This window comes from Kryptolebias marmoratus, linkage group LG13, assembly GCF_001649575.2.
Source record: "Kryptolebias marmoratus isolate JLee-2015 linkage group LG13, ASM164957v2, whole genome shotgun sequence".
Classification (NCBI taxonomy): domain Eukaryota; kingdom Metazoa; phylum Chordata; class Actinopteri; order Cyprinodontiformes; family Rivulidae; genus Kryptolebias; species Kryptolebias marmoratus.
This window is the reverse complement of record NC_051442.1, coordinates 15,400,910-15,414,466: the sequence shown is the minus strand read 5'-3', so window position 1 is coordinate 15,414,466 and position 13,557 is coordinate 15,400,910. Positions and strand designations below refer to the sequence as shown.

The 13,557-nt window shown below is 37.3% G+C and overlaps 1 protein-coding gene across 5 annotated transcripts in view; it reads right to left on the bottom strand.

Annotated features, from left to right (window-relative positions):
- The window catches only part of gria3a (glutamate receptor, ionotropic, AMPA 3a), an 80,643-nt gene that overhangs the window by 62,939 nt on the left and 4,147 nt on the right, over positions 1 to 13,557 (bottom strand). The window lies entirely within an intron of this gene.

The window sequence follows — 13,557 nt, the reverse complement described above, 5'->3', positions numbered from 1 at the left end:
GGTGGAAATGGGTTTTGGCAATTTAAATATCAGGCACTTGGTCTTACGGGACGTTAAGTATTTTATTTTATTTGAACATAATTAATAAGTTTAATGACACTGAAAATAAAGGAATCCAGGAGATTACCTCTGTGGGAAAAACGGTAATAATTGAGGCAAATGTTGTGTACATCCAGTTGACCTGCTCTGGTATATCTGAGTCTGTATTTTCCGTAAATCTAAAAAGGATAGGTCACATCTTTTGAAGTGGGTTTCTGTGGAAAGGTTATAAACAATTAATACTGAAACTGCTGTAGAAAGCACTTTGAACTTCTTCAGTTTAGAGAAATAGTTCAACTCTGACCACACTGACAAGCTAACAGCTACTCCAAAGTGTACTGTCACCTTGAAACTTAAAAGGTTTCATTATAGTTCATGCAAATGCTATTTTAATTATTTTTCCATCAACATCAGTTTGACATTATGGTTCGTCAAGCAGCAACATAGGAAGTGTCAAGAAGTGAGAAGCTAGCTGCTGCTGTCATGATTTTAATTTGTCACTAATCAAAGAATCCTATATAAAAGATTGTGCAATGCAAAACTGACAGTGATTAAAAGGTTCATTAAATAGCATTCATATGAACTGTTACAACATTTTAAAGATTGGAGTTGTTTTAAGATGGCAGCAGTCAACTTTGGACAAGCCATTAGCTCATCCATCTGGTCAGAATTAAACTATTTGTCCAAACTGATGTCAGTCAAAGAGCTACCTCCAGCAGGTAAGGCTGTTTTTATTAACCTTTCCACAAACACCCACTTTAACAGATTTAAGCAATCTCTTTACCTCATGAACCCCATCAATAATATTAACAAATGTTTGTTTGCTGATGTTAATGCAAATGTTTGGTGACATATATGGGCTCATTCTTTCATAGTTAATGTTGCTTAAATTGTGCTAAGACTTTGTTGTTTTCACACTAATGGAAGATAGTTTTCATTGACAGTAAAAGCAATATTAACCATGAACTGGCTAATCTTTGTACATTTTAAAATGTTTTTCTAGGAACGAAAAACATAAATGACATTGCTTAAAAACGTCTCTCTTTGGCATTTGGGTTTTCTAAATTTAAGGCATAGCATTCCTTGAAGAAATGCAAGACTTTCATGCCAAAGTTTAAAACTGAGATAATCTTAAGTAAATGACAGAGTTGTAGCCGTTTTAGTCAAATCCTAAAAATAACATTAGGTGCAATCTTAAGAAAAATTGGGAGACCTTGTGCAATCTGTTAGCACTCAGAGTATATCAGGAGTGGCTCTCAGCTCCTACCACACCAAAGTTTACCTCATTATCTGTAGACGTGACAAATTTCAAGCCATTTTTTGTGATGCTAAGATCAATTAGGTGTGGCAGCCATCTTGAATTGGGTTGACTCTAAAAGTTAATCAGTTGTAAATGTACATCCAATTCTTACCTTGAGACTTTCTTTTAAGTGAGTCTAGTGGTTCATGAGATATTTTGCAAAGACAGACAAAAACATTTTCACCCACCTTTCACCCTTTGGCAGCTGTTTAAAATTTATTTTCACAATTGAACATGGAATAAATTTGATGAACATGCAGTCATCTCTCTACTCTAGTAAATTTCCCTCTCCATCCACAGCCTTCAGAGTCAAAGCTAATCAGATTAGTTGATGTTAGTGTGTGTTGAAAGACCAGGTATGCAATCATTTAAACACAAAACAAACACAGGCATGAACAGACATGAGGTCACTGCTTCTGTCTGAGACCAGCCTGTAATCAAGACTGAAAGCTGCTGCACGGCCGTTCTATATTTAAAGGCCAGTTTTTAAGGTTCACGTCAAGGACCCCTAATAGTTCAAGATAACTCCACTTTCATAATCAGGAAAATGTCAAGATGAATCATTTCTTTATAAATTCAGTGTGCTTCGCCGTTTGCTCTTTTCCAAACATTATTTAAAAATGAAACGGATCCTGCAATAGAAAAAGCAGATTTGCTCATTTCTTCACAATATTTAGCTTGTTATTGCCTGCCGCTGGTTGGCAAAGGTATGCAATAATGTTTTTGTCCCCCCCCCCAATGTCTTTATGTATGGCAAAATATTTCATTAACCACCAGATGAGGTTTTATGAAATGTACAAAAAGTAATCACTGGATGTACAAGTGATTACCTTAAGGAATCAACTTGATTCAAGATGGCTGCTACAGCTGACTGATCTTAAAAAGAAAAAGAAAAGTGACTATAACTCATTAATAGCCACAGATATTGAGCTGAACTTTGGTGTAGTAGTAGCTGAGACTGATCCCCAATACATAATCTGAGAGCTAATATGATGCACTAAATTTCTGTTTAAAACTCTCTAACTATTAGGAGTCAACTCTGTCTGTTAGCAAAATATCTTATCAACCATTCTATGGGTTTTATTTTGAGGAAATAAATATCAGATGTACATCTACAACTGAATAACAAACAAAAAATGGTTATAATTCAGTCAAATTTACAGATATTGGGGTAAAATCTGACGTGGTTGTAGCTGAGAGTCATTCATAACACATATTCCAAGGGCTACTCATTGTACGAGATCTGTGTGTTAAAATTTAGCATTAACTAAACCCTGTTTGTCTGTTAGTAAAATATCTCATGAACCACTGAACAGATTTTAATGGAAGTTTCAGAAAGTAGTTATTGGGTTTACATTTACAACAGATTCACTTTTGGAGTCAATTCATATCAAGATGGCTGTCACAGCTAATTGACCTTAGCAAACACAAAAATGGCCATAACTGGATTTTACAGATATTGAGCTATAGTTTGATGTGGGAGTAGCTGAGAGTCATTCACAACACATACTCTGAGTGTTATATCTTGTAATATCACATGAAATGGTGCATCATGGTATTTTACAAGGTTTCACCAAAACAGCTACAGTTTTGCCATTTCTAAACATAAGATGAATTTGGTCTAAAACTCTGGCATGAAAGGCAGTGGGTAACATGCATTCCGACAATAAATGCTAGGTCTTTAATTTATAAAATGAATACAAAAGTAAAATAAAAACCTCTCGGCTCCTTAAGCGTCATCAAATTCTGCAATATATTTTCTTTGTCCAGTTTAAATGGACAGTCTTTCCTCCTAAAGGACTAATAAAATGATATATTTGAGCTCATGAAGCAATAAAAATCAGCCAGCTGGTGTAAATTCCCCCGATCATGGTCTTAAATGAAGATACGCATCATTTACTTTACAACACAGGGGAAGTGATACTATTTATCTGCTCCGTGTGCTTCTGTTCAGAATACTAACAATGACTTTATGTGCACGATTAATATCCAGCTGGAAATTTTTGCTTCTTTTCACTCTTTTTTTCTGACTCCCACCTTATTCGTCACTGTGCAAACACCCACATCTGCCTGTCATTGTTATTTTTTTTTCCTTCGCTCTCTCCTTTCTCCCTCACCTTCTGCTTGGCTTCAGCTCGAACCACCTTGTTAGGAGGCAGAAACAGCAGAGGCACCACCGATGTTTTAAACACGTCTTTAAACTCTGCTGCAAACAGCTTCTGAGCTTTTTCCTGAAACTCGCTAATGAAGAGATGGAGGTATGTGAGCAGGAGAGCTGAGCAAACAAACTGAACTCTGAAAGCTCTGTAGCTGAACAGAAGTAGTGTTGAGTTGTTGTCCAAGTCTGCACGCCAACAGGAGGTGCAAAAAGGAAGTCTGCAAATAAAAATGTGAGACCCAGAAGTTGTTTAAAGCACTAGGTGAACCTTTTTAGAGACAGCCCACCACTCGGAGTCATCGGCATCGAGGCTGAATGCTGCATTGATATGTTTTATGATCAAACATAACCTATGTGCTGCTGCCTGGTCGAAAGCTATTTTCCACCATGTTCAAGGGCGACCCGAGAGAAAAGAAGAGCTGCATACATTTGGTTTGCGTTCCTGACGGAGTAGGAGGCCGCGTGGCTCTGCAGGAGGAGTGGGTGTCTAACAATTGGAAGGTCGGTCAGATCTCCAGCTTTCCACATATTAGGGTGTCCTGAGAAAGACACTGGCCTGTATGTGCTTGGTCCTGTTAAAAAGTCTTTATGCTTGAAAAGAAAAATCACCATAAAGACTATTAATAAATAAAAGTGAACCAAGACCAAAGCAGATTGCTGCAGTCTTAAACTCTAATCTCAAAACTTTCATAGCAGTTCATGTGAACGCTATTATATAAACACAACGTCAGTTTCAGATTATTTACTTATTCTGGTGGAGATATAATATTATTCCTGCTGGATGTACACCAGAATATATCCAAAGTGCAAAGGCTAGCTCTTGCTGTCACTGTTTGCCTTTGCAAATAACCATAAAATTCAATGTGAATAACAGTTCAAAGAGCAACAAGTAACATATGAGATATATTTATCTTAACCGTTCCACGGAACTCCACTTCAAAATATCTTAACTATCACTTTAAGTAAATGAGGAAGGCAGAAAACATTGCATAGTATGCAACTGCATATTTTATATCAAAGAGCAGCTAGAGATGTGAAAAAATTTCACTATTTATAACCCTCCACCCCCCAAAAAAGGCAGAATGTGCACTGACTGCGATGACAAATAAAATTAGGAAATTAAAAGTAAATATGTTGATTCATCAGAGAAAAAGCCACTTACTTTTTAGAGATATTTGTTTAAAGTGAGGTTGTGTGGATTGCCAGTCCATAGTCATTATGTTACTTGTTGCATTAGGCAGCAATCAAAACAATCTCAGTTTAAAAAAAAAAGTTTAAGGAAATTTTTTCATAGAGGAGTCAAGCTAACATCTAATCACAGCAGGGCTCTTTCAAGAGCAAATTCTCACCATCTAAAACAACTCAAACACAATTCAAGGCCATTGAACAAACACTCTATTAGGTATTTTTGCCCCTCACTACTTTTGCATGAGACTGTTGTCCATGTTGCTATGCTAACTGAATGCAACATAGCTGCGAAACACACTACTGCTGAGTCTATTTTGCTGTCAAATGGTTCTCCATCCACGTAATTTGATGCATACAGATATTGTCTTTTTCTCCGGAAAATTAGGCAAGCTGCTCTGTTTTTACTCATTTTTACTGTTTCTAGACCAATAAACTGAGGGTGACACCTGTGATGCCAAATTAAATTTGATCTTGAATGGGTTCTTCTCCAAGAAACTAATGAGGGTTTCTCCCTGATTCCTTAAACTTAGATCACTCTGACTGCTGTCTACTGCAGGTAATCTACTCAACTCATAACTTCTTCACATAACCCCACCTAAAAATTCCCAAACTATTAATTTAAAAGCATAAATCTCTACAGAAAGAAGCTCTAAGGAAGAACATGAATATTACAAAAGATACAAAAATGATCTGTGAAGTATATATTCAGATATTTTACTCAAAAAGTGAAAATTTTGACCTACTTTTGAAACTTAAAAGGATATCAGGAGAATTCCAGTCAGTTAGTTTTCATCTTCTATTGTCTGTTGTCTTCTATTCATTTTTTCTTTTTTTTCTTCATTAGACAGTGTTTCAAAACATCACTTGAAATCTAAGCCTTAGAAAATCGAGTTTTCTTTCTGTATTTTGATAGAGTCCATCTGACTCTGGCTCTGCTAACAGTTGTAGCCAAGATAATAGAAATGTGATCAGTCAAATTGGCACAGTGGAACAACACTGTCGCCTCACAACAAAGACACTGTGGGTTCAAAGCTCAGCTGGGCCTTTTCTGTGTGGAGTTTGCATGTTCACTCCCTGTGGGTGTATGGTTTTTTTCTCAGGTACTCCAGTTTCCTCCAACAGGCCAAGATTCTAACTTGATGTTAGGAGTAAATGTGTATGTACATATACATGCATGGTTGTTTGTCTCTATGTGGCCTTGTGTTTGGCTGGTCACCTCTCCAGGCTGTATGCCTCTGCAGCCCTGAACAGGACTGTGTGGGTACAGACAATCGGATGGATGACCAATGAGTAATTCGATGCATGGAACTTAAATTCTTCAGAAGAAGAGAATGAGGGAATTGTGTAGTGTTGAAAGTAATTTATGGTTTGAACATCACTCCAACAATATGATGCACCCCGCCGACGCTACAGGAAATGCCGCCATAAAGGGTGAAAAGTCTGTAACACAGGACTGGAGGCATGAATAAAGAAATCTAGATTCTTACAAAGCGTGAGAAAATGCTTGTCAGATAAAAGGTCAAGTCTGACTAATACATGTTTTAGGACAACTTGGGGGGAAAACTGTATGTGGAGCTACAAGTCCTCAACAGAGGACTGCATGTTCTGACTCAGTGATTACTTTACTGACACCATCCATGTGAAAGACCCTAATGAAGCAGTTCCAATGTTTGACCTTTCAGGATGCTGCAAATCAATAAATTTAGGTGTTTTTTTCCCCTTCTGTCATCCTGTGAATGCTATCTTGGCAAGTTCAGACAACAAAAGTCACACACCAGAAAACAAAATCCAATCATTCAGATTTTTCAACCTTGAAAATGAAAGTTTTTAGCTGTACAAATGGATTTCTGTTCTTTGTAACTGAGGCAGTTATTTACTGGATGGAGAGACACTCGTATTGAGAGTTGTATGAGGGCAAAGCTTTAAATTTATATCTTAAACACATTATTTTTGTGTTGATAAGTAGCAGAACTTTCCAAAGACCTAATGAGTCTAACAACCCTCTACTTTTCCACAGGAACAAGGAAGTGGTTCCCACTTATTCTTGTGTGAATCCTGCTTTTGAGTTACATCTTGCAGAATTCATTATATTTCTTCTCAATCGTGTGTTAGATATTGACTATAATTGCTACTCTTGCAATTGTATTAAAGTGACAATAGAGTTTGAAGGATTCAGATTTGTGTCTGTATGGCAGTAAGTCTTCAATCAGCTGTAATGTCACAATGGAAGCGTTACATGAAGTTCAGTAAATTGTTTTGTTTCTAAATTATACAAAAGTAATAATTACATTGTTGACATTATAAGGGTAAGGTCTGGTTTTGAGCATACAACCCCAGAGCATGGCCTTTATCACAGAGAATATTTCATCTGCTTTGTTGTCTTTTAATACATGAAGATGATGTTAAATTTAGGATATTTTAAGCCATCCCATCAACTTGTTTGAGTTTAGATTAAATGAATAAACTAATATTAAGATATGTTCATCATGTCAAAGCGTCATGAAGAACTGCTGGTTTAATTTGACCAGTTAATCATATTATTGGGGCTGTCTGGTTATTTTTAAAGCAATGTTCTGTCAAATAGTTATCAATAGTTGATACCTTATCAGCCATGATATCAGTCATAAAAAAGTACAGAGAAAAGGGTAAAAGTCTTCATCCAGGAAATATACTCACTGTGCTTATATTTGCGTAGTAACAAGGATGCTATTCAGTTGAAAAACACGCAACAAGCTAAACAAATGTGTCTTGCAAAAGAATAGAGGGTTAAGATTAGCTAATGTAGCATTCTTTCACATTGGTATGTTGTTTTAGAGAAAGAGTTGTTTTATAAGGTTAAAAAAAAAGATTTTAAAAAGGATCCTTGTTAGGCATCCATTAAATTAGCCTGGGGGAAGATTTCTGACCTTTTCTCTATATTCTGTGCTTTATGGATGATGTAATGGCTGATAGGTTGCTTCAGAAATCCAAGGTGAATGAAGGTGAAATGTTCAAAGTTTAAGCAATATCTGTATTTTATGTTTTCCATCCTCATTATGGTTTGCAATGTTGCCCAATTTGTCTCAGTTGACAAATCACATCCACAGAACGGGGCATGTATGAAGTGGAGCCTGAGTAGGTGTTTCTCCTCTGGCAGTGTTGCAGCAAGTTGGCTGGAATTCCCTTTTCTCTTCCAATTACAGCTCCATAAAACCACATGTTTTCTTCCAGTGGGTGACTCCCTGCTCATTACGCTCAGAGAGTGGCAACGCTTGTTGGATTAGCTCTAATCTGGCAAAATAAAAATAACAACAACAACTAGAAACAGCTAGAAAAATCCACAGCAGTTGTACATATTGTGGATTTGGCCTGAGGCTAGAGGAGCTTTTTCAGGAAGGTCGACTTGAACATTTTTACTGCACGACGCTGAAAGTGCTGCAAACATTCCACCTACGCATTATTTGCATCAACTATAAAAATATCATCCAAGGATCGAGTGATCCAACACAGCTGGTCCTCAGAGAAAACATCAGAAGTTTAATTTGATTCATAAAGTACAGTATTTTTGCAGGTCATAACCCTGTGTTCACAAAAATATATCATAGGTTTGATTTTACATATAATACTAAGCACTGTTTTTAAAAGTTTGCAAATTATTGCATTCTCTTTCTGCTTTTAATCGCCTGCCACCATGAAAGGCAGGCGGTCATATTATTACCTGTGTCTCTGTGTGTGTGCGTGTTTGTGGGTCTGTTAGCAAAATATTTCAAGGTCGCATTTTAATGAAACTCAAAGGAAATAACTGCTGGATGTACATCTGTAGCATAACTGATTACCTTTTGGAGCCAACACAATTCAAGATGGACACCACAGCTAATAAATCTTAAACAAAAACGGCTATAACTCAGTGAATTTTACAGATATTATGCTAAAATTTAGTGTGGTAGTCGTTGAGAGTCATCCCCAACAATTATCCCAAATACCTACAAATTGTGCAATATATTGTGTTCAACGCATAATGTTATTTCCAATATTTGACCAAAGAGGCTAAAACTCATTTATTAAGATAATACTAGGTAATGCCAAATCCACTGCCATTGCTAGTTTCATTGTTTTCGTGCTCTGAATTTGTCAAAGCATTTGTTTTTAACCTGACCTCTAGTTTCAGTTTTTCAGCACCAATTATCTGGTCATTAGTATCGTAAAGATCACAATGAAAACATCCCTCAAAGAGTTGAACAGACTGAATGAAATATCAATGACCGTTTTAAAAACAAGCTCACACAACTTCTCTAAATGTACGCCAGTAGTCCCTGTAAATTATTCACCGCATCAGTTGCATCTTTGGTTTCCTTTTCTCGCGATTCCACGTTGTCCTTGAGTAATCTGAGGCAACGTTAAGTGAATAACAGAGATTTCAGGGGCAGCCGTGATGGAGGACGTTGTGTAAGACTGCAACAAACTGCTGCAACATCGCTGTAGCCTGTCAGAAGGGATCACCGTCGCTCTGCAACAGCGCTGACATGCGAGCACATTCTGATGCACAGGATCTGAGACTAACTGCACATCTTTAGAGGCTCTTTCCCCCCTCAAGCTACTCAAGACCATTCTGCCATTTCACAGCATTATCTCCACCCAGGGTTGACCGACTCAGTTTGAGGAAAATAAGATTTTTTTTTTTTTTTTTTAAAGATGCAGCAGCTCTGAGCTGCTCCATCTTAAAATACTTTTTTTTTCATTGTCGCAGATATATTTTCAGTTAACTGATAATAAATGCCTCTATTGAAGGTAAAGGCATTAATTTAGCATCAGTGCTTCCTTGGTCAAAGAAACCTAATGTATTTATGCTGCATGATGGGCCGTGAGTCATGTCTTACCCCAAAGCAATGGACCTTAAAAGTTCCTATTAAACTAAGGGTCAACCCCTCGATTCGTCTCGGTGAATATACCGCTTGGAAAAAGCCATTGTGTGCCCGTATTTCCCATTTTAAAATGCCACCACAAATCTAAGGACGAATACTTGTCAGCTCGACGCAGATCATCGAGCTGACAACACTCTGGCTGCAGTAGCAGGAAGTCAGATATTTTTTTATTAATGCACCGTGATGAAAGGAGACGCTCTTGGGGAAGTGTCTGTTTCTGTTTAATCCTCACTGAGCGAAAGACTAAAACCTTCAAATGCAAATGTTAACGTCTGACAGGCAAACGAGGCGACAACGGTACGTTTTTCATGCTGAACATGTTACAATAATTGAATTCAGACAGAGGAGACTTTAGTTCTGATTATTAGTAACCTCCCTGCGATAAAGAAAAGCAGTTTCAGTAATTATTTTGTATTTGCCTCCACATTTATTACTCCAACTACAGAACAGATAAACATAAAAACTGTCAAAAGAAGTGGTGTTCTTCATGCCGAACAGTTTGAATACCTTGTTTCTGTTCATGCATCATTCATGACTCGCCAGTTCTTGTCAGTTCCTGGAGTTTTAATGACTCCACAGTTATTTTATGTTGTTTTGCTTCAGTAACTGTTGCAAATTTGTATAAACATTGACAATTGGAATTTGCATTTAGCTAATTCAACAGGCTCTAATGCTTTAATAGTCTAACAAAAGAGAACAACCTCAGATGAGTGACTTTCTAAGCTCCAGTAGCTTCACAGCATCAGAAGTGCAAACTATGCGTGCGTTAATCAAAGACTCATTTGATTTGTTGATCACAACTGTATGATTGTGTAATGACTGAATCTACTGTCTGGAAACATGAAGACACAACTAGCTTAAGTTTAAAGGATAATATAGATCTTTTAAAGTGGGGATCTACTTTAAGGTTGTGATGAATAATTAATGTCTTACCTGTTGAAAGTGGCTCTTTGAACAAATGTGGACTGCTGCCGTCTTAAAACAGCAACACTGTTTTATGAACTTTTACACTGTCATTGGTTTTACATCACATGGTATTTTTGGTGAACATATGATATTCCTGCAGGAAGTGCCTTATGTTGCACCAGAAGTGCTACAGCTAGCTGCAGCTATGGCTATTTGCTCTTGAATTTCATGTAAATAACCATGTCATTGTTGCCAATGTAAAATTTTAAAGATTAAAGTTGCTTTAAAGGGTCAATCCACTTTGGTCTTGGTCATGTACAGACTAGCAGTTAGCTCCGATTAGCTAGCCTGTAAATCTGGTCAGCATTAAACTCTATTTCTTCAAATAGAGGTCATAGAAAGAACTATCTGAAACAAGTAAGATATCAGTGGTTCATATCCTTTCCACAGTCCCTCATTTCAAAAGATATGAAATAACATTTTAAAGTCAACTCAAAAGAATTAAAGGCCAATCATTCCTTGAAGGAATGCATATTACCCACCGCCTTTCATATCAGATTAAAACCCAAATCATTTCATGCTGAAAAGTGACAGAGTTACAGCTATTTTTGGTAAAAACCATGTAGTCTACTTTTAGATGTACAGCCAATGATTATTTTGTGGCAGTTCCACTGAAATCTGTCCAGTGTTTTATTAGATATTTTGTTTACAAACAGGGCTGATTCTTAACAGTTAATGCCAAAGCTAAAAGACAATAATGTGTATGCCTGTCTGTGTTTGTATGTCTGTGTGTGTGTGCATTTGTCTGCTGCGTTAGCTAAATATCTCATGAACCAGTTGACAGATTCTACTGAAACTTGCAAAAATTAATCATCGGATGTGCATCTACAAATGATTAACTTTTGAAGTCACCCCAGTTCAAGATGGCCACCACAGATAATTGATCTTAACTAATCTAACTTTACAGATCTTGAGCTAAAATCTGGTGAGGTAGTAGCTAGGAGTCATACTCAACACATACTCAAACCTCTAACAAATCTTGCAAGATCTCACAACTATGCATGAGATTGCACACAATGCCATTTACCATGTTTGACCAGCTATATTTTAGCCATTTCTCATCATAAATCCTAGTTTAAAAGTGGTATGCATTTCTTGAAGGAATAATAGGTCTGTAGATTTGTGATTTTTGGGGTGAGTACTGAATCTAGCTAACAACCATCAACTAATTTCCCATCTAACTTTAAGCAACTTTAAGTAACATTCCCAAACTGATGATTTTTTTTATCTCAAGGAAGCTATAATAAATACCTAATATAACAATATTCAACCCCCACAGCCAACATGTTTTGTCTGTAAGCAAACGTGAACCTTTACTCTGCCTTGAAATGGTTCACCTGCTCTACAGTCTGCTGTGAAAATTCATTAAAAACATGTTACATGTGCTGCTTTCAAGTCCCTGCTTCTATGCAAATAAGACCAAAAAAAAAACTCCAAACAATAATGAGACAGATTTGAACCCCACAGCATCGCTTTCACTTATACCCCCAAATTTGCATAATATTTGACATGCTAATCTGAATACAAGGTCTGCAAAGACTAAAATGTCCTAATTTTGACACTGCTGATGAGTCAAAGTAGTGAGCACAGTGTTAACAATGTAGAAGAAGAAGAAGAAGAAGAGCAGAAGGAAGAGGAGGAGGAGGAGATCTGGCTGCGTGAACTGGTCTGTGCTGCATTAGTGGGACTGTCCGTTGCCTACACACTGAAGTGCTCTAACATTAGCCTCTGTCTGAACGGCAACACACCGGTTGAGTCACAGCAGAGGGAGGATGGAGAGAACAAACACCAGAAAGAAACAGTTAAATGTGGGCTTTATTTTCTAGATGAAATCCTACTTTAAAACCATGGCTACTGGAATGGCACATTGTATATGCTGAACTCAGAATTGAAAGAAAACTCATATAAGTAAATGCTTTTCCTTTTGTCTCCCATGTATTTTTCTGAACCCATCTCTGATTTCCAGCTCTGCCTCCACTGTCTTTTCCAGTCCTAACCTCAGACTTAATGGATGTGACCTTCCCATTTCTGCATTTACGCACACAATCAGTGGTAGCCTGCAGCAAGGTGTCACATCAATGCATTCCGCAACAGCCTCGGTCCGCTCACAAATTGGTGGTTGAGACAATGAACACAACAACACGGCAAATTTCTCTTTGTCAGAATCAGTTCATCACAACTGGAAACTGGTTGGTTAGTTACAGGTTTGTTGGCTGACTTTTGTATGTGCAGCTGGAAGCGACAGAACAGAAAATTCTGCATCTCTGGTTAATGGAAGCTGGAGAAAATTAAAGTTTGGTGTGGATTGATTTTTCCGTACTGGAGGACAAACTGGAAGCCACACACAAACAGTCTATACACTGCTGGACTCTGGCCTTCCACCTATTGATCCTCACTGCCAACAATGAAGTTATGTGCCATCAGGGATTTGTAACAATCATTACATACTGACCCAGCTTACTGACAGCTGGGCTGTCCTGCTTTGTTTTAGCTAAAATCCATACAGCAAACACAAAAGTGAGCTCTGAACAAAAAGTAAGTAATCTGATCTTAAACCACTGAACAAATAAGATGATCTCAATTTAAAAATGTGGCAAGAAAGGCAGGGAGTGATAAGCATCCCTTCAAGGAATGCTAGGCCTTTGATTTCCCAATAGAGGAATTACAAATAAAGATTACAAAAGTAATCTTTATTTATTTAGCACCTTTAAAGATAAAACAAAAAAAAATCACAAGGTGCTTCACGTCATAGAAATCAAAAAGGAAGCTTTGAAAACAAAGCAATATGGTAGGAAACCATTAAGAACTTTATAAACTGCACAAAATCCTAAACATAAGAAACTATGAGCAAATTTACCATCTTAATGCTTGCTATTATTATCAAAACTGATGAGGTGAGTCATGGGAAAGCACATAGCACTGACTATTCTGTAGTTCACGCCAGAATAGAAATGTGTCAAATCCTGATCATCACATTCATTTGCTGCATCAACACCTGCCAAGAA